Source organism: Acomys minous (genome assembly GCF_964271855.1).
Source record: "Acomys minous genome assembly, chromosome: 9".
NCBI lineage: Eukaryota > Metazoa > Chordata > Mammalia > Rodentia > Muridae > Acomys > Acomys minous.
The window spans coordinates 46,642,277-46,667,919 of record NC_140490.1 but is presented as its reverse complement, the minus strand read 5'-3'; positions in this window follow the sequence as shown (position 1 = coordinate 46,667,919).

Sequence of the window (25,643 nt, the reverse complement as noted above, 5' to 3'; positions counted from 1 at the left end):
GGCGTGGTGATATATACCTTTAATCCCAAACAAAGATAAAGTTAGTTTGTAGAAGGAAGCACCCATGTTTGAAAGTGATGTCTAATTGAGTGGCAAAAAGGTGATGACTCAGAGAAAATTTGACAGAAAAGGATATGCCCAACTCTCATGAGAAGAGAGAGGAAAGGAAAGCTACTTAAGAGATAGTTTTTCAGAGAGAGAGGAGGCAGTTTTTACTAGGACAATAATAGTTTGGTTGCAGAGAGAGAGCTCAGGTGAAGACATAAAATGAGAAGCCAGAAGACTAGAGCAGATTGCTTTCTGAGTGAGTTTGAGCCCAACCAGAGCAATCTGGGGCCAAGAGAGAAGCCAGATTAAGTAAGTCAGCTGGGAGAAGAGTTTGAGCCAGAACAGCTGAGTTGAACCAGAGCTCAGTAAGAACAAGTAAGGGCAAGCTTATTAAGCAGTAAGTCTCAGAGGCTGAAAACACTCTAGGCATAGGTTAGATTATACAGAGGCTAGAAGCTTCCAGGCCTCATCTTAGGCCAGCAGGAGGAGGTAGTAAGTCTCCCAGACAACAATTGAGCAAGGAGAATAAAAGTTGCTTTTCCACACATGCAACCTTTCCTACTCCTCCTACAGCTTTCAGCTCCTTGATAAGAAATGTTGCTTCATTTCCTAACATCTCCCAGACCTACAGTGCTTCTTTCCCCTTGAGTCTTCCCCATCACTGCTAGTTCTGACTAGGCAGTTGTCCTTTTCTGTAAGGAAGTTTCTACAGTGCTTGCTCTTACTGAAATGCCTGGTTCTGAACTTTGTGCAACTTTGAGCATACGAGCTGTAAAAAGCTGGTGTTCATTTTTTTTTTTTTTTTTTTTTTTTTTTTTTGGCAACTGGGGAGCTCATATGCATGAAGAATGAGGCACCGCTTGCATGATAGAAACCTGACCTCGTGCAAAACCCCAATGAAGTGGGTATGATAATGTCTGCTTGAAAATTGTTTGGAGTGAAGTAGCTAAGTCTATTAGCTGCCGTAGCCAGCACATCTCTATGTCTAGAGAAATATCCCCTGGATTATTCAAGGGTGAATGTCTCATCCAGATGGTGATGATTATTTAACACTTCAGGTTTGCAGTGTAGGAGACAGATGCCTGTGATCCCAAAGAAAGAAGGGTGTGGAGATTTTCTTTGTTTTCAGAAATAACTCAATACCCCTTTACAATTTTTAACCAATATTCTTGTCATGTATTATCTACACAACATCAAGACTCATGAATTTAGAATTAGAAAATTCCACATGTGGATGTAAGAGCTGTGCTTTTCTGAGGGAATTTGGATTACATTGCAGATATTAATATTCGCTTCTTGAAAGCTCACACCCACCTCTGACTACTCTTTTAAATGGATTTCTTTTCTTTTTTTCCTTTTTTTTTTTTTCCGGGAGCAGTTTTAGGTTCATAGAAAATGTGATCAGAAAGCACTGTGAACTCCCCCATACCCTGCCCACACAGCGCAGCAGCCTTTCCATCATCGGCATCAGCACCAGAGTGGTACATTTGTTGCAGCCAGTGAACCAACATAGGCAAATCATTGTCACCTAAAGTCTGAGGTCCACTCTTGATTCTGTGCAGTCTATGTGTCTGGACAAGTGCATAATAATGTGTAGTTACCCAAGGGACATTCATCCCCAACCCTCTGAACTCTGGTGACAATTCATCTCTCTGTGGTCCCTATGACCCTACCAGGGAGGCCTGTAGTTAGTGCTCACAGTAAGAAGACTTCTCCAATAGGTTTATTTCATCTGTAGTGTGTATTTAAGTTTTCTGATGTCTATCCATATCCCAACAGCCTATTTATTTTAAGCATGCTAAATAATATTTATTCTTCTATTTGTATAGATAATCAGTTACCTCCTGAAAGATGCTTTATTTTTCCATGTTTCAACAATGTACGTAGCTGTTCTAAACATCATTGCAGGAGTTTCTGTGCATACTTAGCATGAACTCATTTGAGGAACTATGAGAGAGCACTGTTACTGAGAGCCTTGAAGTGCATTTCTTCTTTTAAACTGTACTTTTACAGCCACTGATATTTGTAACAAGGTAGATTAATTCTACACTATAACCATGAGAGGTTTCCATTAGTGGAACTAGCCCTCAAATAGGATGCTATGCTCTAGACTTGGTCATTTGGAAGAAGACACGTGACACAACTTCAGACACATTTGGAGCATTGGTAGAACTTATATAAGGCAAGGAGGGGCTCCCAGTGACAAATTAATTGTTTTCTTTCTTACATAGTGTCATTTCTAAAGTGCCGCACCCCAGCTGATATCCTTGTAGCAATGCTGTCCTGTCCTAACCCTCAATCTCAATGTCAGGATTCAGAGCAGATGCTAATGCAACTGTGCAGGTTCATAGGGGCGAATGGAGGGTGGGAGTGAAGAGAAGCAGTTTGTTTGGGAGAAGGAGAAGCCAAGGTTAGTGAGCACGTAGTGGTAAAGATGTCAGTTCCAGGTGGGAAGCCATTCTGAGCACAGTATGATTTGGATTTCTTAGGAGTGGTCACAAACTGAACTCCTATAAATGCTAAATATAATTTGCATTTTCAAATGTTCTTATATTGGGCAAAGATCAGCTGAAGTTAGGGATGATGGTAATTTGCATAGGAATGCCTCCCCCGCCCCCCACCCCATAGATTTGAACATTTGGTCCTTAGGAAGTGATACGATTTGACAGGGAAGTGTGGCCTTGTTGGAGGAAGAGTGTCACTGGGAGTGGCCCTTTGGGGTTTCAAATGCTCAAGCTAGCTCTCTCTCTCTCTTCCTGCTGATCTGGATGTAGAACTCTGAGCTCCCTCTCCAGCACCATGTCGGCCACCATGCTTCCTGCCATGACAATAACAGTCTAAACCTCTGAGTTGTAGGCCAGCCCCAATTAAATGGTTTGCTTTGTAAGAGTTTCTATGGGATCCATGTCAGCCAGAAAATGAATTGAAAATGGAACTTGTGGAGAAAAAGTTGGAGTAGGGGATAAAATTGATGACTCCCCCTTTGTATTCAACACTATCCTGGAATAAAGTTTTATTATCCAGCAGTAGAGTCTGCTAAGTCCATGCATGATGTCCCAAGCCTGAAAAAAAAAAGGGAGGGGACAACTGTTCAGCACTGAGATATTTATTTTCTCCCAAGATGGGAGCAATTACATCATTTCTGGCCATTGATGTTAGTCACTTGGACATAGAAGGGCCGCTGACCATGGTGGACCTCATATGGGAAGTGAGTCTTTTTGCTTCTTGTGAACAGGAAGGACTAACTGATGCTAACTCAGGCATCTTTCAGAACAAAGGAACTCGTCCAATGTCTAGTCACTGAAACTCCACATCCCTGAAGTATGGTTGTTATGTTTTCATTTGCTTGGTTTCTCTCTCTTTGTATTTGTATTCTTTCACCTTGATCAGCATGTAGTTTTTGCTTTTCCAATTTTTCTTCTGTACATACATGCATGGAGTGTGTGCCAGTACATGTGCACGTCTGTATAAGTGTGGGCACATATGTTGTGCAGTTGTGCATTCACATGTATGATCGTAGTGAGGGCCCCAGGTTGATGGCAGATGCTTCCTCTATCATTCTTCCACCTCATTCACTGAGGCAGAGTCTCTCATTCAAACTCACAGCTCACTCACTGCCTAGTCTTAATATCCAGTTTGCTCTGGGCAACCCATCTCTATTTTCAACTGCTATATATTTAGTTCCACCAAGTTGGTGGAACACCACACCTACCTGGCAGCTTTGTAGGTTTGGGGATCTAAACTGGTCTTCACACTCATGCATCAGGCATTTTAACCATTCAGCTACCTTTCTGATCCTAGCTGTGTGATTTTGAGACAGCACCTCACTATATAGCCCAGGCTGGCTTTCTAGTCATGATCTTCCAGCTTCCGCCTCTGGAATATGGGGATTCAAAGGTACGAGCCACCACATCTGGTTAATAAACAACTCTGGCCAATGGAACCCTACCACTTCCCTTGGGTCTTTGAAAACAAACAATACTCATGACTCCTCAGCATGCTCTCCCAGGTGCCCTTGGCAAAGAAGGACAATATTCCTCTCATGAAAGTGGCCCCCCATGATGACATCCTCATCATTGAAAGCTACAGCATGTGCTTAACTGGAGTCTGTGGGAAAGCAGTGGCAGGAGAAGACATTTTTAAAGACTGGCTCTGAAGTTGTTAACCAATTGGTTTGAGACATTGATTTGTTAATGTCTGTGGGGTAAACACATTCATCATGACCCATTGTAGGATCATTGGGCAAGACAACTGAGCTGTTGGGAACAGATGTGTGCCATCTGCTCTCTGGAGCTGGAGCAAGCCAGTTCTAGCCAACTTAGTGTGCTTGGATGACTACTCACCTTTCCCTCCCCTGCCCCAAAAGATCACTCTTAGCTTCTGAGGTTGAATGATAAGATTTTTTTTAAGACTTAATAAGATCTTGTGTCTGCTTTTATTTTATAGAATCCTTACGGAAGTTAATACTTTTCCAAGAAAACTTTCAACATCCTGATTTTGGCTGTCTTATCTAAAATAAGTACATATTTCACCCTCTTCCTCAACTTTTCTTCTTCTATTGACTTCTCCTCTTCTTCTCCTTCAAAGCTTCCTTGCCATGACCTGTTTCCCCGTGGACTATCTCCCCCTTTTTCTTTATTTTCCTCAATCTGTAAGTAAATTATCCCTCCCAATACTTGTATGTAACCACTGTCATATCCCTTCCCCCTTAGCACAAAAAATGAGAAGGAAGAAGTTGATGACAGTTGGCACTGGGTGTTTGTGGGTTTCACATTTGTGGATCCAATCAACCATAGACAAAAATATTTTTAAAAATAATTGTCTCTCTCTTGAGGTTATGTAGCCATGCAACCTCTTTTTAACATTGTTCCCTATAGAGATAATATCTAATAACTCTTCCCATGGTGTTTTTATTGTCTTAGGACTTACAGGTTATCTAGTGATGACTTGATGTACACAGGGGTGGTATATGATTTTCTTATATAGGGGACTGGAGTTACATTCAGTTGTGAGCCTCCTCACAGGGATTCTGGGAACAGAACTTGGGGCCTATTCAAGAAGAGTAAGTGTCCTTAACCATCAAACCATCTCCTGAGTCCCAGATTTAAATGCTTCTCTTCCCTGGGGACAGTCATAGTGAATTTGAACAATCCTTTGCTTGTGCAAACAAATGTCTAATTTCTCATCTTGGTGCACCACTATTTATTTTACCAAATGCATATGTCTTTCCTTTTTTTGGTAACTGTGGTAATTATTATCCATTCATCCCTACCAATTCTGTCAGTACCTCTTGGTGTCCTTGTCTCTGACTGGGATCAGCAATGAGAGACTAAGCAAGGGACTGTAGATAGGGAGGATAATAATTGTAGACAATGCCCTTCTTCCTTCCCTGCATCAGCATGGTGGCTCTCCCAGCACCTCATGCCCCCAACATCACAGATTCCTCAAGAGGTCCTCTCTCCATGGCTCCAGATTCACTGTTGCTCTGTTGTGTGATACTATATATTTCTGGGGAGACAAAAATAAATGCCTACTTGTTCAATATAAATAACCAGTAACAGATCAATCTAAGTGTATCATTGAAGACTGTCTTGGTGAACTAATGACTTTCACTGGTGTTATTTATGGAGTAAGAGTCAGGAGTTACTTATTGGGGGGGGGGGCAGGGGGACAGGGAAAAAGACTCAAAGTCAGCTGCAGCACCAAAAGACAATGCCAAAAATTATAACCCTAAAGTTCATTGCATGACTTGTGTCTAACTTGACAAGGTAGATAGTGTCTCCTTTAGACAGCTCAGGTGGTCTGAGCCTCTTCTAAGGAGCTCACTGGTCTTGCCTCTTCTAGAAAAGTTAGTTTGTCGCTTCCTCTTCTAAGCAGCTGGTCTGGTCTGAGCTTCTTCTAGGTAACTGGCCTTGACTAAGCATGCCCTTACTGCTCATATACACTTAAGAGGGAGGGGCTTGGTGAGTCTGGTCAGTTTTAGGCACTTCCTGAAATTATTGGGTTGTTTCAAAAAGCTTCCCATCCATATGGAATTTTTAATCTCTCTTTATATCACCTGTGTTTATATCAATATAACAATTTCCAATGTCAGATTTGAGAGTGAGTTTGAATTTGGTCTTTTAGTGTACCTTGTAAACTCATCTAAACCTCCCATTGCCCCCTCTCCAAATACCATCATACACACTAGGGGCTTAGAGCATCAGTAGATTGACAAGGCATAACTCAGTCCATAGTTTACTTTGTAGTTCACAAATCATTTTCACAAAGTTCAGTTCTGAATTTCTCAGGTTTTCCTTTTGAAAGCTCAGACTTGTATTTCTCGCTGCCAACTTTCCACACTCTGCGCAGCCTTACCACTGTAACCTTTCCATGCCACATGTCGACATAATCCTCCTGCTCTCCAAAATAGAACCTTAGCTTGATTTTTGCTCTTCTTCCAAAAATTATCTATTCTAATAACACAAGTCATAACTTGGACTCACCTATTTCTTCATCCCATCTTGGCAAATCCCTTTGCATACATTACTTTTTTGTAAATACTCCAATCAATGTATTTTTTTGCCAAAATTATTGCTACATAGTAAATTTCCTCCAAATTCCCCATGTTTTACCCCTTATGCTTTATAGCCCTGTGATATTTGAGTTATCATAAACACCAGAAACTTAATTCACCTTTCTTATATTACAGAGAATTTAGTGATGACCAAAACGGGTCAAATGACTTAATCTCACGTATCTGAGAACACATATTTGGCAAACTTAGAGCAAAAGTTCAAGTGTGTGACTACCTGTGTGGCTTGTCTCCATTGTGGCAGGATTTATCCTTTCCCCACTGCCGGTTTACATGTATGCTTGTTGGTCTATTCACAGCATGCTCTTGCCTCAGATTATGTTCTCATTGTGTGGCTGAGGTTAGCCTTGAACTCATGTCACGTTGCCTCAGCCTCCCAAGTGGTGGGATGATAACCCTGGACCACCTCACTGTGGTTTAGTATTTTGATGTCACCCAAGATCTGATGTGACCAATTCACTATGGCACTTGCTGTCCTTTGCAGCAACCATACTCCACTGACAGTCTGAAATTACATGCTTAGTATTCAGTTTGTTTCCAATATCTATATATTGAGCCATTTCTACCCCCTGTGCCCTGTGCTTCCCCTTTTATTTTAAATGTGCCTTCTCTGTTCCTTGTCTTTGAACTCTATTCACTTTCATATTCTCTCTTGTGCCTCCTCATATTGCTTTAGCTGAATATTCTGCCATGCTTATTATTTCAGCTGTTCATTTTATTTGCAGTTTGCTATTGAAATTACTTAATAAAACATGTAGAATAGTCAAGATACTTAATTCTCCTTATTAATTCTGTCTCTAGTGACTTGCTCCTTTACATCTTGTGACCACCACATTAAGTACTTTGTGTGTGTGTATAGGATCTCCGCAAACACCATGGCCAGCCGAGGCAAGAAGGAAGACCAGTTCAACATGACGTGGTACCCAGTGCTTGTTCAAACTTTGAGAGTCTGACCCATCAGGTAGTTTTATTTTAGGCATATGTAAGCACAGCATAATTTGGTGAAATTTTTTCCTGGTGATAATTAATTCAATCATGTGAGCACAATAATGGTTAAGATGTGCATACATCAAACTATGTAAAGTACATATGAAATCTTCCACAAAGATGGGCTCTGAAATTGACTACATGTGATAACGTCTATAAAGATAGGTTCTGTAGCTTGACAAGTGCACAATAAGGGTGTTGGAGAGGATCTGGTATAGTTTCAGCCATACAGACAGAGCAAAGGTCACCAGGCTATTAATCACTTCTACTACCAGCCTTCTAGGAGGAAGACAAGTTATACATCTTTCCCTTTGAAGAAACACCCCTGCCTGTTTAGCATTCCTGGACTCCCCAGTACTTACCTGTGAACAAAGGACATCTGAGCCTCCTGTGGTTGCATAATGATGGTGAATTTTAATGTTCTATAGTTTGAACCCATTGGATGCATTTCCCAATAGTGACTTTTTAAATTTAGTAGTAATTTTATTCTAGCATCTTTATATAAATATTTCACACATATGTTTGAAAGTAACTTTGAGTCTGAGAGCTAGTGATGCCACAAAGTTCTGTGACAACCTCTCTCTCCTCCAGAGGACAAAAGACCTTCCATCAGTAGGAAACATTAGGTGGCGATAGAAAAACTTCCAAAAGCAATGACCAGTGAAGCAACAGAAGATGGTGGTACAATGGCCAAGGTGACAGGATGCCCCACCCTGCTTCCATCTTCAGAGGCAACACTGAGGATAAGGAAGGTGCACAAATCCTGACAATAGTCCTGGGTATAGGAGACTGCTTTGTTATTGGAGAATATGTTTCCCACTAAGTGGACTAGACCATGAATCACATACACACACACACACACACACACACACACACACCAACATACATATTTTCTATACACTTAGATTCCTATAATATTCTTATGACAAAAATGTATTTTATGAATGGGGCATGATAGGAATTAATGAGTCATTGTCTAGACTCAGTGCTTTCTACTGTAATATATTTCTGTAAATCAGAGCACACTTTCAGTTCACATTTTCCACTCATTAGTTCTGACAAATTTTTGTTATTTCTTCAAGTCAAGAACTTTTGACTTCTCCTTCATAGAAAGCATCCCTATGTTTCACTTTGACAAACTGAACTGCTAGCATTGCTATGTTTGTATTTGTGTCTAATAGAATTAAATAAAAGAAAGCATACCGTCCACATGTGGAACAGTACTATACATCAGTCTTACAGCTGTAACAGCTACTGAGAGACAGATAGCACACACAGTCTCTATCCACTGGACAAAGGGATGAGTTACAACATGGGTGATGATGACAGACTCTGTCACTCTACACAGAATCATGCACAATTAAAAGGCATGATTCACTTCTGGAATTTTCCATTTAACATTGTCAAGTCAGTTGACCTCCAATAGCACAATCTATGGAAAGCAAAAGTCCAGAGAAAGGGCAGGAGGCTACTGCAGTCTAATGTGGAGAGGTGATAAAGAGAGGAATTAAGATTCTTGGGAAAATCAATATAAAACACTAATTTATCTATAGACTACATCTGGGCCCCAGATGTAGGGTAGGAAGTGCCCCTGTTATAGAACACTGCTTAACTGGAAAACTAGGCTAAGCCTAGAAAACTTGAATTCATGCCATTCTTGGCAAAATGGGATCAAATAAAGGAATCTTGTGGGATTTCAGGGCCTCAGTAAAGAGTAGTCAGCTTCAGCTGTGCATCACTCACATGCACACTGTGAGCTGTTCCTGGTGATGCACAGGGAACACACATGATCCCAGCTGAGACAGGAATAAACACGAGAGCCCACTTATTCCATCTTAGGGTAACACAAAGATTGGACAGAAGTCAGGAGAAAATATGGAATGGTTTAAGAGTTACTAAAATATATTATATCCCCAACCAAACACAAAGTAGAGAAAGACACTGGATTTTAAAAGACAGCACAAATAACCCAAGTCAAAGGAATGTACAACTCAAGGAGCTGAGGCTAGTGGTTCTGGACTAGTGTTTTGAAAACTGATAGCTTGATCCAATAAGGACACACATTCGGTAAAACCAAAAACATCACAGTGATATAATACAAGATACGAATGAGAAGCAAAAAGATTTGGTAAGATAAACACCAACACACAATACGTAAGTACAAATGGAACAAACTAGAAGCAACAAGAAACTAAACTAGTAGGGATGAAGGAGCTTTGCTTAGTTAAAATGAATAAAAACAGACAGTAAGCTTACAGCTCTTAGCAAGATGATAGGCACGGATATGAATCCACCCACAACAAAGTGATTAATCAATATCCCTAATGTACAAACTTTAACAAGTAGCATAGAAAATATTCATAGATACAGAAAATGAAAATTACCTTAAAGAGAATGAATGAAACTTCAAATTGATACTTTTTGGCATATGTTAAAAAGAGGCTTGATACTATTAAACTTTAATTTTAAAAAAAATGGAAAAATAAGTGAAATCAGGTGAAGAGATGAATCATAGTAATAAATCTAGAAATTTAAGAACCGGAGGCTCGAGAAATGGTTTATGGTTTAAGACTTTTACTTTACAATCAAGAAGACCAGAGTTTGGATCCCAGTATTCACATAACAGGTATCCCACAGATTCCTGTAAATCCAGTTCTGATAGATACAACACCCTCTCTGGCCTCCGTGCACACATAGGCCCGAGTACCCACCCATATATGTGCATGTGTATATGTGCACACACATGCAAAAATTGAGAAATAATAATCAGATAAGGCCAAAATACATCACTTAAATGTGACCCTAAGATAAAGCAATTGAAGTAATTGTTATTAAAGAATAAGACAGATACATTATAAACCATCACAAATTAAATTTTATCAAAGCAACAAACACAGAAGAGAGAGGAATAATGGTTAATAAAATCTTTCATATGTGATAATTAATGATGATCAAAATTTAAAAAGAATTTAAATACTTTCATTTTGCCTATAACTTCTTACTGAGTTAGTTTTTCTTTAAAACTTGAATGGTCTTTTGGTATCCATTCATGAGATGACTAAACTAAAAAAGTTCTCCAGTTCTTCATTCACCATGCTTGCTTTTCCCCCTCAGTAAATTCATGTTAAATTATTTAGAAGTAGCCACATCTGGCACCAGCAGGAGCTTGAGAGATGCCTCAACAATTAGTGTTGCGTCTGCAGCACCTGGGTCAGGTGGCTCACAACCATGTGTCACTCCAGCTCTGGAGCACCCTGTGCTCCCTCCTGGACTCCTTGTGTCCTCACCCTCAGACGCACACTCTTTATCATAGAGACACATAATTAAAAATAAATAACTCTTCAAAAACAGCTGCTGGATTCAGGTAGTACTTATAGGGGCCAGTGAGATTTGTCAGTGGTTAAGAATGCTTGCTTGCTGGTCTTCCAGAGGACCCATGTTATATTCCTAGAAGACAATGTAACTTCAGATCTGTGGACCCAACACCGTCTTCTAGCCTCTGTAGTTACCAAAGCCGACGTGGCATATATTCACACAGTCATACATTCCTTATATAAATAAAAATAAGCTAACGCTTTAAAAACAGGACATTTATATCAGAATTCAAATTTCAAACTGTTTTGCCTTTTCTTCTCTCATCTATACATTTCACTTCTTATTCTTTCTTTCATGTTCTCTCAATATATGTCACAGAAGAGTAATGGTTTTTATTTTAAGTAAGATAGAAAACAGTTTCATTAAAGTCGCATCAGTTTAAAATCACTAGCTTAAATTTCTAAATTTTAAAATATTCAATTTTCAATGTAGTTGGATTTAGTTCAGGTGATATTCATCATCACATAAGATTGTCATGACATCATTTGAAAATTATTTTGAAAAATTAATCTTCTGAAATTCTCATTAAAACCGCAAGGAACTATCAGTGAAAGGAGGGGAAAAAAACCTACAGAAACTAAAGAAGACCAGCTTCAGGGACTTGCAAAGCTCCCCAAGTCCCCAAGATAGTGAGGCTTGCATGTACCCCTTTGCTTCTTTCTGGAAATATGTAGTTTCCCTTTCACCCATTTTGTTATAGTCCGTGTTTATCTTTTAGCCATCATTTCATTGTCTTGCCACCATGATGCTGTATGGAGGAGGAGAATATTGTCTAAGAAATGACTAAAGAAGAATAAAGCTCAATGGCAAAAGGCTGAAAATGTTTGGAGCCATAGACACATAGTCATTTACATCAGTGTTTCTATGCCCTGCTATCACAGCAAGTAGAACCAGAATCTTACTCATGGAGTCTGTAGGCCAGGAACTCTTTCTTGGAATCCTTTCTCATGCCATTTCTGCAATCCTAGAAGAGACCCATAACTCTTTCATCTTCAAAAGTATCCCAGAAATCATCAACGTAAAGGAAGAGAAAAACTGTAAGTCTTAGTCTTGATGTCTCTTTCCTATTGGCTTAAAAATGACACGCCTCACGTTTCCCTACATCCCATTGGCTAGAACCAGTTACAGCGCCTTGATCTGGCTGCAGAAGCTGTGTTCAGAAAGGCGACAGTAAATGCAATCAGAGAAGCACTGAATGGCGCCTCCTCCACAGAACCTGAAAATGATAGTTATTAAACCACCAAATGTAATAGCCTAGGATATCAAAATAGCATAGTACACAAAAGAAGTTTATTGCAGAGACATAAGAAGAGAAATGCAAACTAAGACTGAGGGTAGATTGTTCACCTAAAAAAAAATACTAAAATAAGTGATACCTGTCTAGTTTTTGTTTGTAATGTTGCTCATTGTACAGAAGAATGGGAGAAAACTGTTGAGAAAGAAACAAATCAAGGCAAATAGCGCTACTGAGAATCTTAGATAGTGAGTTGGGCAATATGTCAAATTCACTGTATATCAACAAATCAGGTTACATGAAATGGACAAACTCCTAGAAAGATAAAACTATTTACCAGGAAAGAAGTGAAACTAAATGAAATCACTGTTCCTCAACCTGATCTACATAGTTAAAATAATCCTTATCAAAATTCTAGTTGACTGATACTCGAAATTGGACAAATTGGTTCTAAATATCGCCTCACATCATATGCATAAAATGATAGCAGAATAAATAAAGATATTAAATAGCCAAAGGCTATAAAATAAATATAAAATAGAAATAAATCTTCATAATCTTTGGTTATGAAATTGAATGCATAAATAATATTTTTCAAATAAGTAATAACAAGTAATAACAAGAACCGATTTCAGGCTTGAAGAAGATTAAATTGTTTTACATCAAAGGAAATGAGCATTCAGACATAAAAATAAGATATTTGAAAAATTATGTGTATGTAAAGAATATTGGGAGAGGCTAGAAAAAAAGGTGGGTGAGGGCAGAAAGAAAAGAAATGATGTAGTTGTGTTTTAATTAAAATCAAGAAAAATTTTTTAGTAAAAAAAGAGGATCCTGATTATTGAGGCAGCTCTTACAATTCAGCGTTAAAGCAGGAAAAGTTGCAAATAAACAGGTTTTCAATAGAGAGACACAAATAGCTCTAGGTACTTGAGAAGACTCAGCATCGTTACTCATTAGGGAAACCTGAGCCACGCCAGGCTAACATACCAGTATGTCCCACCAGAATGGCTGTACCAGGAACATCAGTGCAGTGTTTGGCCATATCATAGACCGCTGATGTGGATGGAAAATGGAGCACCAACACTGAAGAGAGTTGCAGTTTCTAAAATCCACATGTGCACAAACACTTGCACATGAATATTCAGAGTAACATCACTTACGTAGGTGAGACATGAAAACCACCTAAATATCTGTTGGTTGGTAAACGAATAAGCAAGTTTTGGGGTATATGCAAGCATTGGAATACTCAATTGTAAGTGGAATGAGATACTGCTTTCTGTCACAACATGGCTTAAATTTAAAGATACCGTGCCTCCTGAGAAAAGGCTTGCACATATGGTCACAGACACTATTCACACAAAATACCAAGGAAATAAACATTTATACAATTGCATTTGCTATTTGTTATTGGCTGGGGGAAGAACAATGGAAAGTAGTTGCTAATGAGTAAGAGTTGGGGTATGTGTGAAAATGTTCAGCAATTAATTATTTTTAATTTTTATTAATTTATTCATATTACATCTCAATTGTTAGCCCATCCCTTGTATCCTCCCATTCCTCCCTCCCTCCCGCTTCCCCCCCCCCACTCCCTTCCCCTATGTCTGTGACTGAGGGGGACCTCCTCCACCTGTATATGCTCATAGGGTATCGAATCTCTTCTTGGTGACCTATTATCCTTCCTCTGAGTGCCACCAGGCCTCCCCATCCAAGGGACATGGTCCAATATGGGGCACCAGAGTTCAGCAATTAATATTTTTAATGCCAGAAGAACATTGTTGATACATGAAAAATGAGTGAGTGGTACACTGTAAGGATAAAATTTATGGCTCATGAATTATGTCTCACTTAAAAATTATGGGACAGGGTCTGTGACTCAGTGGCAGAATGCTTACCTGGCATGTGGAAGGCCCTTGGTTCAATTCCTCATGACTGAGAAAATATGTGACTAAAATTTCATCCAGGGCCAGGTGTAGTGGAACATGCCTTTAATCCCAGCATTCTGTGAGGCAGAGGCAGACAGATTGAGGCCAGCCTTGTCTACAAAGGGAGTCCAGGACAGCCAAGGCTGCCCAGAGAAACCTTGTCTCAATTCCCACCCACCCCAATTTTATCCCGGTATAGTCAGTGAACAAAAGAAAACCATAAAATAAAATACAGTGTATCCATATAAGGATATGTGATTTTGAAGGGCACGTTAACGTGTGAAAGTGCTAGGGGCTTGGGTGACACTCAGTGAACACTACAAAAATTAGCACCAGCTGGAGAAGACACAAGATTTCAAAGATTAAGGGGGCTTTCTACTCTCTTCCATTGTTCCCAGGTGTCTCTAGGAGACTGACTTCAAGACTAATGCAGATACAATAATCTGAATATGGTCAAGTTGTTTATATACATTGGTATGGTGTATGCATATAACCTGTTCTTCTCTCGTGTACTTTGAATTACTCCTAGGTTACTTATAACTCCTTATCTTATGTAAATTGCTGTATCAGAGATGCCATATACAGCGCAAATATCATGTCAATAGTTGTTTCATACCATAATTTAGGAAGTACAGTTGCATTATGCTATTTAGGAAATAACAACAAGAACATATTCAGTAAGACATAAACATAAAGTTGCATGAGTATCAGCAACCGGCATTTTGGAGAAACAGAAGCAGAGCCTGTGAATACAGAGGGTGATCTGTATACGTTGTGTATTCTGGAATGTTTGTAGGGGACCATATTTATAAGTTACATAAAAACTGGACAATGAAGTTAGATGGTACAGAATCTTCATACTGTCTTGCCTCATTGTTAATAATCAGTCAATTGTGTCTGTGTTATCAAGTCCTCCCTGGATGATTGAACCATTGATTTGCTTGGGCATACATTCATACGGACATCCCTGCCCCATGTCGTATACTTCATGATTTAATGCCCACCCTGTATTTCTAAAAACAGTCTCTCCCTCTCTCTCTCTCTCTCTCTCTCTCTCTCTGTCTCTGTCTCTCTCTCTCTCTCTCTCTCTCTCTGTGTGTGTGTGTGTGTGTGTGTTTGAGATTTATATACATAAAAGTGTGCACATGAAGAGGCCACAAAAAAAAAAAGTGTGGGATATTCTCCTCTATCATGCTCTGCGTGTTCCTTTGAGTCAGGGTCTCTCCCTGAGCCTGGACGAGCTGGAAGACAGCAAGCTCAGTGATCCCAGTGGTCCTCTTGTATTTGTCTCCTTTCAGAGCTGAGATGACAAGTGTGTGAGGGATGTCCAGCTGGTAAAGTGAATGCTCGAATACGAACTCCTGTCCTAGCAGGTGTTCTTGGCTACCAAGCCATCTCTCCAGCACCTATTTTAATGTTTAAATAAATAAATCCACTGTAAATCACAATGGTGTAAATACCATGCAGTGGGTTGGGAAATGTCTTTTGGCAGCATCAACATGAAATCAGGTACAGCACAGCCAAAACTGGAAGTAAACATTTGAAATTAGAAATGTGAGCTTGCGTGCTAATCTGAACTCCTGAAAGCCAGGTGGTTTTGTGCTCACAGTGTGGGTTTATAGTCTGTCTCAACAGGAAGTGAGATCTCAAAGTTTAAAATTTCTGAGCAAATAGTATTTGTCAGGATATAAGTCAATTCTATCAGTGTAAAAAACATAATGAAAGTCACCAGAAGAAGCATCTTCCCCCTGTGTCTGTATCCCCAACCCAACCAAGTTTTAGGTACATGGATACACACGCAAAGTCAATGTACATGTTGCTTTTAATCACAGCACTTAGTGACTGCATCTGTGCTACTCTCCATTTCCCTCTAAGATTACATGACAGCTACCTATCAAGACTGTAGGATTTAAGAAAACGGCACATCTGTGGTGTGCTTATAAATCATTAGAGTGCATGACAAATAAGTCTTACTGATTTAAATAATTGACAGATGGATAGATGGTAGAGATAGATAGATAGAGAGACAGGCACATAGATGGATAGATAGATACGCAGATAGATACTGACAAGATACAGTGTAACTGAAAAAATAAGTTAAAGTAATATAATTAATGAACATGATATCCCATTAAAACCTGTAGTATCTAGAGCACAGGGGTCATGGAGACACAAGAAGGAATACAATACTCTGTGGTTTAGTTAGTCTTACCTCACGCTTCCAACAGTATCATTTAAGATCTGTGGCAACCCTATGAAATAAAAACACACACTGCAGTGTTGACATAAGAAAGCAGAGGCTGAGTCAGTACAGAGTCTGATGACACTGCTCATTGGGATGTGGTTTCATGTCATACCTCACCCACAAACTCGTATTCATCACCCATGTGCTATTCTCGCCATGTGTGGATTTTATTCATATATAAGAGTGACATCCTATCTGGCCACAGTCATCTTCTCCTTCAGGACCTCAGAGAAAATGCAAGCCTTGAGGAACAAGCCAGTTATGGTTTCAGCCTCCACCCTGCAATGTTATGTAGATGGAGGGTGTGACTTCAGAGGTGGACGTGAATAGTGTGCACGTGGCCGACTCACCCTCTCGACTCGGGACACACCATCCACTTACTGTGCCCACAGTGAATCAGAGTTGCACGGCAGGGAATAGTCAGCCAGAGGGAGGAGCAGCACTGGAGCCCGATGGATGATTTCAAGCTTTTAATTTGATGCAATAACCATGGAGCTTGTCAATCATAAAATACACTGAGATCATCTAGCAAAGGGATTTTTCCCAAAATCATGTTTTGAGGATCACAGGGATTTGATTTGAATTAATTACCAAAAAGGAAAACTCCCGTATCCAAGCATCATCAATGCAGTTTTATACAAAAGTTCGGGATCTAGTCTCATGAACCTTTCTGGTTCTGGGAGGCATGAATGTCAAAGCTAATCTCCTGGAACAAAGAAGTACAAAGCATTTCTCTCTCTCTCTCTCTCTCTCTCTCTCTCTCTCTCTCTCTCTCTCTCTCTCTCTCTCTCTGTGTGTGTGTGTGTGTGTGTGTGTGTGTGTGTGTGTGTGTATGCTGTCAGTGTTAATTCATTGGTAGACTCCTGCACACTTGTTTGTCATGCCCCGGATTTGATCCCTACTGTCACATGAATCAGAGTGGTGTTGTATGCCTTGGGGGGCGGGGGGGAGGAAGAAAACTCAGAGTTAAGGGTCATCTCTGGCTCTGAGTTTGAGGCCAGTGTCAGTAGCTATGTGAGACCCCTTCTTTTTTTTGTTTTAAAGTTTGTCTGCAGCCTTACCATCATGAACATACCCAATATCATCTTTGAAAATTAATTTTAAAAATTACGCATATAAATTTATGTATATAAATAATTATGTATGTATTTTTGTATGTATGTATATATAAAAATTATGTATATAAATAAATTCCTCATTATGTAGCTCAGACTAGCCTCAAATCAGTGCTGCATGCCAGGCTGTCCTTGAGCTCTCATTACTCCTGTCTCAGCCGCCTGTGCCTGGATCAAGTGTATACTAACACGCCCAGAATGTGGTAAATAATATTTACAAATGAGAAGATAACGGCTTGGGGTAAGTATGGGAAGGGAAGACATTCATGTATGTACAGAATTCACACTAGAGGCAAAATCAAGTCTATGACTATGAGAAGGAAATTAGTTTCAAATATCTTTCCTAACACAACATAATTTTTTAAAGTAAGAAAGGATGCTGTGGTCCAGACTGAAACTGGGGCAATCCTGAAAAATCAAAGTTCATTGGGCTAAAACTTGGAAAGGATGCTAAGTGAAGGCAAGAAGAAATGAACTCACATGGATCAGAAATGCGCAGGACGTTTGATGTAAGACAAAGATATCCTCACATCCATACAGAAGGTGAAAACTGATAATGACAGTTACAGTTGAAATAATTCTTGGAGGAACATATTCTTCTCTTTCTTTACCTTAGATCTCTTCGTCTTCAGCAAAGTATTTGGAAGTGTGTAAGACTCTGGCCTTGGAATTCTTGGTTTGCACTGGTTTCTCTCTACAGCTCTTGGCTATTATTAAACCGTTTCCTTCTTCATTCCCTCTTTGTGTGCTTCACCTCTTGTGTGTGTGTGTGTGTGTGTGTGTGTGTGTGTGTGTGTGTGTGTGTGTGTGTGTGTGTGCAAGTGTGCACCCATAGGGCCCCATATTTAGTCTACATCTTAGTCTACAGCTCTTTACCATTTGTTTTTTTGACACAGGCTTTTTTTTTTGCTAAGCCTGGATATCATTGAGTCACCTGGACTGTCCAGAGAGCAAGCCCTGGAGATGCTCCTGTCTCTACCTCCCCTGCACTGGGACAAGAAGAATGTGCCACCAGGCCCGGCTTTGTGTGTGGCTGCTTCAGAGACTGAACTCAGCATCTCCTGCCTGCATAACAAGCACAGTACAAACTGAGCATTCTAATCAGACCTCTTCTTCTTTATCTTTCTATCCATGGCAGAAATACACCCATCCCAAAGCCTCTAAGTTCACCCCCTATTCCAGAACAGCTCTGCAGAGGGCATTTATGTGACACCCTCCTCTGCTCCCACCCTCCCTGGAGATTTGCAGTGCTTGTCTGCACCTTAGCACTATCTAGCTTGCACCAGCAGAATCAGCAGCCGCAACCCTCTGCCTTCAGTCTTCAACATCTTCCCGGGATATACACCCACTATTTGAATTATGGCCCCATTTGTAAACTAGCCTGGGATGGAGATTATGCATTTCTTTCTCTTTTTTTCTTTTTGTTCCAATGGAGTTAAGGCCAGCAGGGAGTCTTCATTAAAATTCACCATAAGGCCCATTTGTTTGCTGGTTCCCTTCCCCCAAGCCCCATATCCCTCCTACCCTGCCATGAACCATGCACAACAGAGGAATGACCCCTAAAAATCTCGCTGCCATGCTGAGGTGTGAAACCCAAAGAGATGCTCCAAGATGCCTGCCTGTCAAATGCAGATGACAAATATTTACCTTCTCTGGACACCACCGCAGGTAGTTTCACATTTGCAGTTTTATTTCACTCTCTATTTTAGGAAAATATTCATTGCTTCTGAACAGGCGCAAATACTACTGACATTTGGAGACTGTGCAGCCTTGCCGCATTAGCTCTCACTACGGGTTGCTATGGGAGGACATGCGTGGTGGTTGTTACTGTTGTTGGCTATTGCATCCTTCTCGTCGGTCCCAGTGAGATGCTACCGTGCCAGCACCATACTTCATATTCATCTATAGGAACATCTGGCCCATGTCTAACATTTAATTTCCACACCATTAGAGTCAAACAATACATGTACATCAGTAGATAATGTAATGCATTATCACACAAGGCAGAGAGTAGCAATTTATTAGCCTAATTTAAAATAGCCTTCAGCAAAAAAAAAAAAAAAAAAAAAAAAAAAAATACTGCATCTTAACTCAGAGTTCTGAATGGAGTGACATGTTTTCCAGCAAAATTCAAAGGTATGAAATCAGACACTCTGGCAAAACTTTCCAGCATGTGTTATCATCTACCTTGCTCAAGGATGAAACAGCCATTCTGTTATTTTTTTTTTTTAATGTTCCAAACCAATTTCATCCATAATAACACAAAGAGAGATAAGAGCCTTTGGAGAAGAAGGGGGAAAAAATAGAAGTTTCTTGGAACATAAGTAGACCCCACACACATCTCTCTTTCTCAGAAATCACAACCTAAATATGCAGAAGACTTGGATTTCTTTGCCCTTATGAGTCACAGAAGAGAGAGGAAATTACTTCGGATATGTCATGATCTCGCTCCTATTTCATCTCACCAAGACATTTTCATTACGGCTTTAGGTTACAGACAATGCATATGGAAAGTCTTTGTCTTTACGGGGGAGTATTATAACTTTCATAAGGAATTAAGCGATGTTATCTTATAAAGGAGCTTAAGCCACACAGCCAAACAAATGAATCATTGTTATTAAAATGCAGACATATTCAAATATATTCTCAGTTATTATTAATGAAATCAATTTCTGTCTTCGAACAAACATGTCTGATAGAGAAAGATACATGGGGTTTATAAACACTGACAAGCCACTTTTCCATCCCACTAAATGTTACAAGTGGAAATAATCATATATATTTATAGCATGCCAGGTAGTATAAATCAGAATTCTGTGATGCTTACTGAAGCAGAATCAGAAAGCTCATGGCATGTGACAACCCTTCAAACATCACAGGGAAAGTGTCAACTTATGGTTCTTAAGCAGAGTTAATGCGCCACTTGACCCGTCTCCTTCTCCATCAGTGTCCACGGCCTGAGTTGGTGTTGAATTTTATACTGGTTTTGATGGGCTCACAGATGAAACCTGCATGCATACTGTGTCAGTAGGGCTCAGTGCCACCAGAGAACCCGAGAGAGTGCTTTGGTAAGGAAAGGAGGGAGATAGTGTCTAAATGTGCACACCAAAGCTTCTCAGATACTGACAAAATTTTTTTTTTTGTGCTGAAACTTGCATGATGCCCTGACATCCACAGAACCTCAGATGCTTCCGCTTAGGAGTATCTGACCTACCCATGGTGCAACTGTGGTCAGCATTCAAGAACAAAAAAAAAGCTATGCTTAGAATTGTGAGTTTTGTTCTGAGATAGTGGTGAGCAATAAACTACCCGCTCAAGGTTTGGGCGGCAGCAGTGAGTCACAGCTCCCCGGCAGGCATGGGTTCCTGAAGTCTAACAAAGGTTACTGACCACCGTGCTGTGCTGCATTGAGCAAATTACAGGAGATATTCAACTCTTTCTTCCCCTTTTGTGAGGGGTGTTCTGAGGCAGGGTGTGAGAGGCCAGGAAGTTGAAGAAAATTCAAGAAGTTGAGGGGAGATAAGACATGCCTTACTTACCAGCACCCTAGGCAGGCAGCCACTGATGGGCACCCAGGCACACGGGCAGCATATGGACTGGCATACAGGCCTCACGGAGGCAGGCACACAGACCTACAGGCAGACACACACAGGCAGGCTGGTAAAGGTGGAGGCTCAGATGAAGGGTCCTGCTCTGATCTGACGGCTATATTTATTTAGACCTGTATAAAGTGGCATTCTGAAAAATAAATATATAATAGATGGCATTACTGTTTACTTTGGGGTTTCCTAAAACATCCAGGAACAGCCATTTTGTGATGACTCGTAGGCCCATGTCTGGTGTCAGTCGTGTTTTGCTAACTCACACCAGATCTGCATCATGATGCCCTAACATATATTGGCTCTTGTGGCCTTGTGCTTCCAACAGCTTCATGCCCCCCTCTTCCTTGTCTATCTAAGGAGAATTCCTTAGTTTTATTCATGGGCACTCAGAATCTTCTGAGGAGACATAAGGAAGAACCTAGCTGCACTGAGGGCAGAAGGCTCTTCCTCTAGGCCGTGACCGTTGCCTGTTCAGTAGACTAAACAGGACTATGAAAAGATAGTGAATCACGAAACTATTTTTTTTATTATTATTAATACAGTAGTCGATCTGAAAGCTCCACAAAGGAAATGAGAAACAAGTCAAATTTGCATTGACAACGTATTTCTAATAACTAAGGCACCGCACTTTACATATTTACCTATGAATTCACTTCATTCTCGGAATGTCTTGAAATGTCTATCTCTGTGCTATACCTGAGAGCCCAGGTGGAATGAAATCACTTAATCAAGGTCACAGGATAAAAAAGAAGCCCCTCTGGCCTCCACTGAGAACAGTTGAACTAGTTAGGTATTGATAGGAACCTACTTTATCAAAGGAGTTTAGAAATGCTGCCGGGGCTAGAGGGCACACTAAGAGTAACCGAGTGATGCATGGAGGGTGGAGGTCTCAAGCCTAGGTCTACATGACTCCAAGTAGCCATGTTAATCAGAAAGAGAAGAAAGGGTCAGCTCCCAATTGGGTGTGCTAAGTATGATATGCTTGCGAGACACAACTTGTACTTGAAACATTCAGAGGTGAAACGGAGAAAACATGCCCAATCTCTAGTCTCAATATCTGTTGCTGTCATAAATTAATTGTTCCATTGTCCACGGCAGTATGACCAGTGAGAATATTCTCTGTGTAGTGTTCGGGTAAAGGATCTTGCAAATTGAATATGCCTAAGAGCTAACAATGCTGAACATTTACTTCAAGGTAATATATATATGTGTGTGTGTGTGTGTGTGTGTGTGTGTGTGTGTGTACGTGTATATATATATGTGTGTGTATATACATGTATATATGTGTGTATATATATATGTGTGTGTGTATATATGTATATATATGTATATACATATATATATTTCATCCTTAAATTGTATCATCGTGTGGCTATTTTTATTTTGCACAAGGGAAAGCTGAGACATAAAGATGATGCATAACAAGTTCAAGGTCACGTAGTAAGAAAGCAGGAACATCAGACTATGATTGAGGTGGGCAGATGCAAGTGGGCGTTGCAATTCTCATTATCCTACTCTCCTTCCGGTGACCACTTTATCCGCTGTTTATGGCGTTTCCACAGTGACTTTTCTTATAGCATCACTAAATAAAAAACATGACCCCAAAGAGGATGACAATTAAAAGACGATTACTCAAGGGCTAATGTAACAGCCAATAGGCAGAGATGTCTTGGCCTCAACTGAGGCACTGATTTCAGAGGCTCCGGAGTATCAGTTCTCAACAGGGCCCTATTTCTGTAGTCACTAAGACCTGGTTATAGGAAGCAGCAAGTCTTTGGTGTTACACTGTTATGTTGTGTGTTACACTGTTATGCTGAATTGCATGCGCTTTATAGAAAACCTGCCTGTGATCCTCATGCTGATCATGGGAATCACTTCTGAGAAGCTTTTTGTAGGGGACATGGTAGTCAAACTTCACTGTCAACATGACTGGATTATAGACTCACTCAGGAGATGCCCTTCTGGGCATGTCTGAAAGGGTGTTTCCACAGAGGCATACCTGAGGAAGGCTGACCCACCCTGAATGTAAGTGGCAGCATCCCATGGGCTGGGGTCCAGGACTGAACAGGAGGCAGGATGCACGCAGAGCAGCAGAATTCCTCGCTCTCTGTCTTTTGTCTGTGGGTACAATGGGACCTTCAAGGGTCTGGTCCTCAGAGCTACAGCAATCCCCTCTGCTGTCATCCTCTTCAGTCACTGTGCCCACAGACCTTGAGTGTGCCCTCCTTCTTTTGAGTTTTTTTCCTCAGGAATTTTATCTTAATGGTGAGAAAAGCAATTAATAATACAAGGGAAAAGTGTTAAAAAATGAAACCGAGATATAGCAGTCTAAAGAAATAGGTGCTTGACTAGTCTTCGGGTGGCCTTCAGAATCCACCTCTGGGTTTGTCGTCTGCAGAGAAGCAGCATAGTTTTCATTGTCTGCTCTGATCAAAATCTATCTGCTAAAGAGGCTTAGTAACAGCGTAAACACAAACAATTAGCAAAATGACCAAACGAATTGGCGTCTGTGAGAACGGAAAGGGGTATGGAGGGAAAGAGGGAGCTGCAGTGGGTTTCACTGGCTCCGTGTACGCTCTCTCCACTAGGACATAGATATTTACAACATGTGCCCTGCATTCGGAAAGGAAAATAGAACTCTTAGATCCCAGGAGGATTTCTATGTAAACAAAATACATTTTCCTGACACCCAGGGTGTAGTTCAGAGCGACGCCCTCCGGCTCCTGCATTTCTAGAATGACTTCTTTGCACTGGCTGATGGGGAGTCCATTCAGGTGAAATCAAATGTTCAAATACTGGGCTCTTATTTGATGCTTTTCATCAATACTGCCCTATGTAGAAGTCTTCTTATAATAGAAATTTTGTATTCCTGCCTTGATTTCACAACTGTCTTGAGCTTTGGCTAGAAAATTACCTGTGGTCAAAAAACCAAGGATTTAAGTTCCAGAGCACATTAGACTCATAAAACAGGTTCAGTCAAACACCTGAATCCCTTAGATCAAAAAAAAATACACAGACCAAGAGAAGGTGCTTAAGTTAAAGCTAACTTGGGGCACCTGAAAGTTATGGGTTGGTGGGTTTTATAAGACTACTTGCTATGCTATTCAATTATAAAAGAGAAACAGTTACCATAGCAACCCCCAATCTAATGATGCTTATGCTACCTCTGAGACACACAGCACCTTCTTCTAGGGACACATTGACCAATACAGTCTGCTATGGGAATTTTTATGCCTAATGTTAGGTTTGCAGAAGGAAAATGCATTTCAATAACATGAAAAAATATGTGTGCATATAATAATAATTTGCACCATTAAAATTGACAAATTAGCTCATTTTTGTTAGTTGTTTTAAATATGAAAATGGGGCTCTTTTTTTTTTAACTCAACTTAAAAATAAAATGCATTTAATCATTTAAGGATACCATGTGTAGGGCTGGGGATATAGTTTAGTTTGGGAGAACTTGCCCAGCATGTATTCAGCCCCTGGATCAGATCTCCAGCGCCAGGTCAAAGCCTGGGTATAGTGGTACATAACTGTAATGCCAGCACTCAGGTGATGGAGGCAGGAGGGTTAGAGGCTCAAGGTTATCCTTAGAACTACACGGAGAGAGAGCTTGGAATACACAGCTCTCAGTGAGATGTCTCCATCAAATCTATCCTCTCAGAGTTCAGGAATCCCCACAGAAAAGGAGGCAGAAAGAGTGGGGAAGGCAGAGTACATGGAGGATGCCGGGAGAGCAAGGCCCTGTAAAACAGCTAGACAAGGCTCACGTGAGCTCACAGAGACTGAGGCAGCAACCACAAGGCCTACACAGGCCTGTCTGTAGGCATTCTGCATATATACAATAGATTTCTGTTTACGACTTTAATGGAACTCCTGAGTGTGTGAACAAGCAGATCTCTGATTCGTGTGCCTTCCTTCTCTTGGAGCTTTTTTATTTTTTTTTCTGTTGTCTTGCCTTGTTCAGCTTTGATATGATGGTTTTTGTTTTATCTTATTTTATTTTGTCATGTTCTGCTGTTATCACTTAGACGCCTTTGTGTGTTTTTAAACAACTGGTAACCATGTAGCAATAGATGTCTTATTTAAAGGTGTCTTCTGATAAATTGTATGAAAAAATCTACTGAAAACCAACATTGTGCTAGCCCAGATACATTGAGGGCCCTTTAAATAAATCCAATGGTCTCAAGAGAAATAAGTACCCATAAACGGGAAGCTATATACTGTGTCTTCCTTGTTCTGTGAAAAGAACTATATTTGCCTGTTTCCTACCTGCATCTCCTCTGCTTCTGAAAACAGATTCTGAAAGTTTCCTGACCCAAAGATTCAATGACTGCTCTGAACTTATTCACAGGCCTTCATCAATATAGAAATTTACTTCTCTTAAAACATTTGCTTATTTTTATTTCATATAGAAGTATTTTTTTCTGCGTTTATTTAGGTGCACTGTGTGTATGCCTAGGTCTGTAGAGTATTTTTAAAAAGGTCTGGAACTCAGTATAGACAGTTGTTAGCTGCTCTGTAGGTCCTGGGAG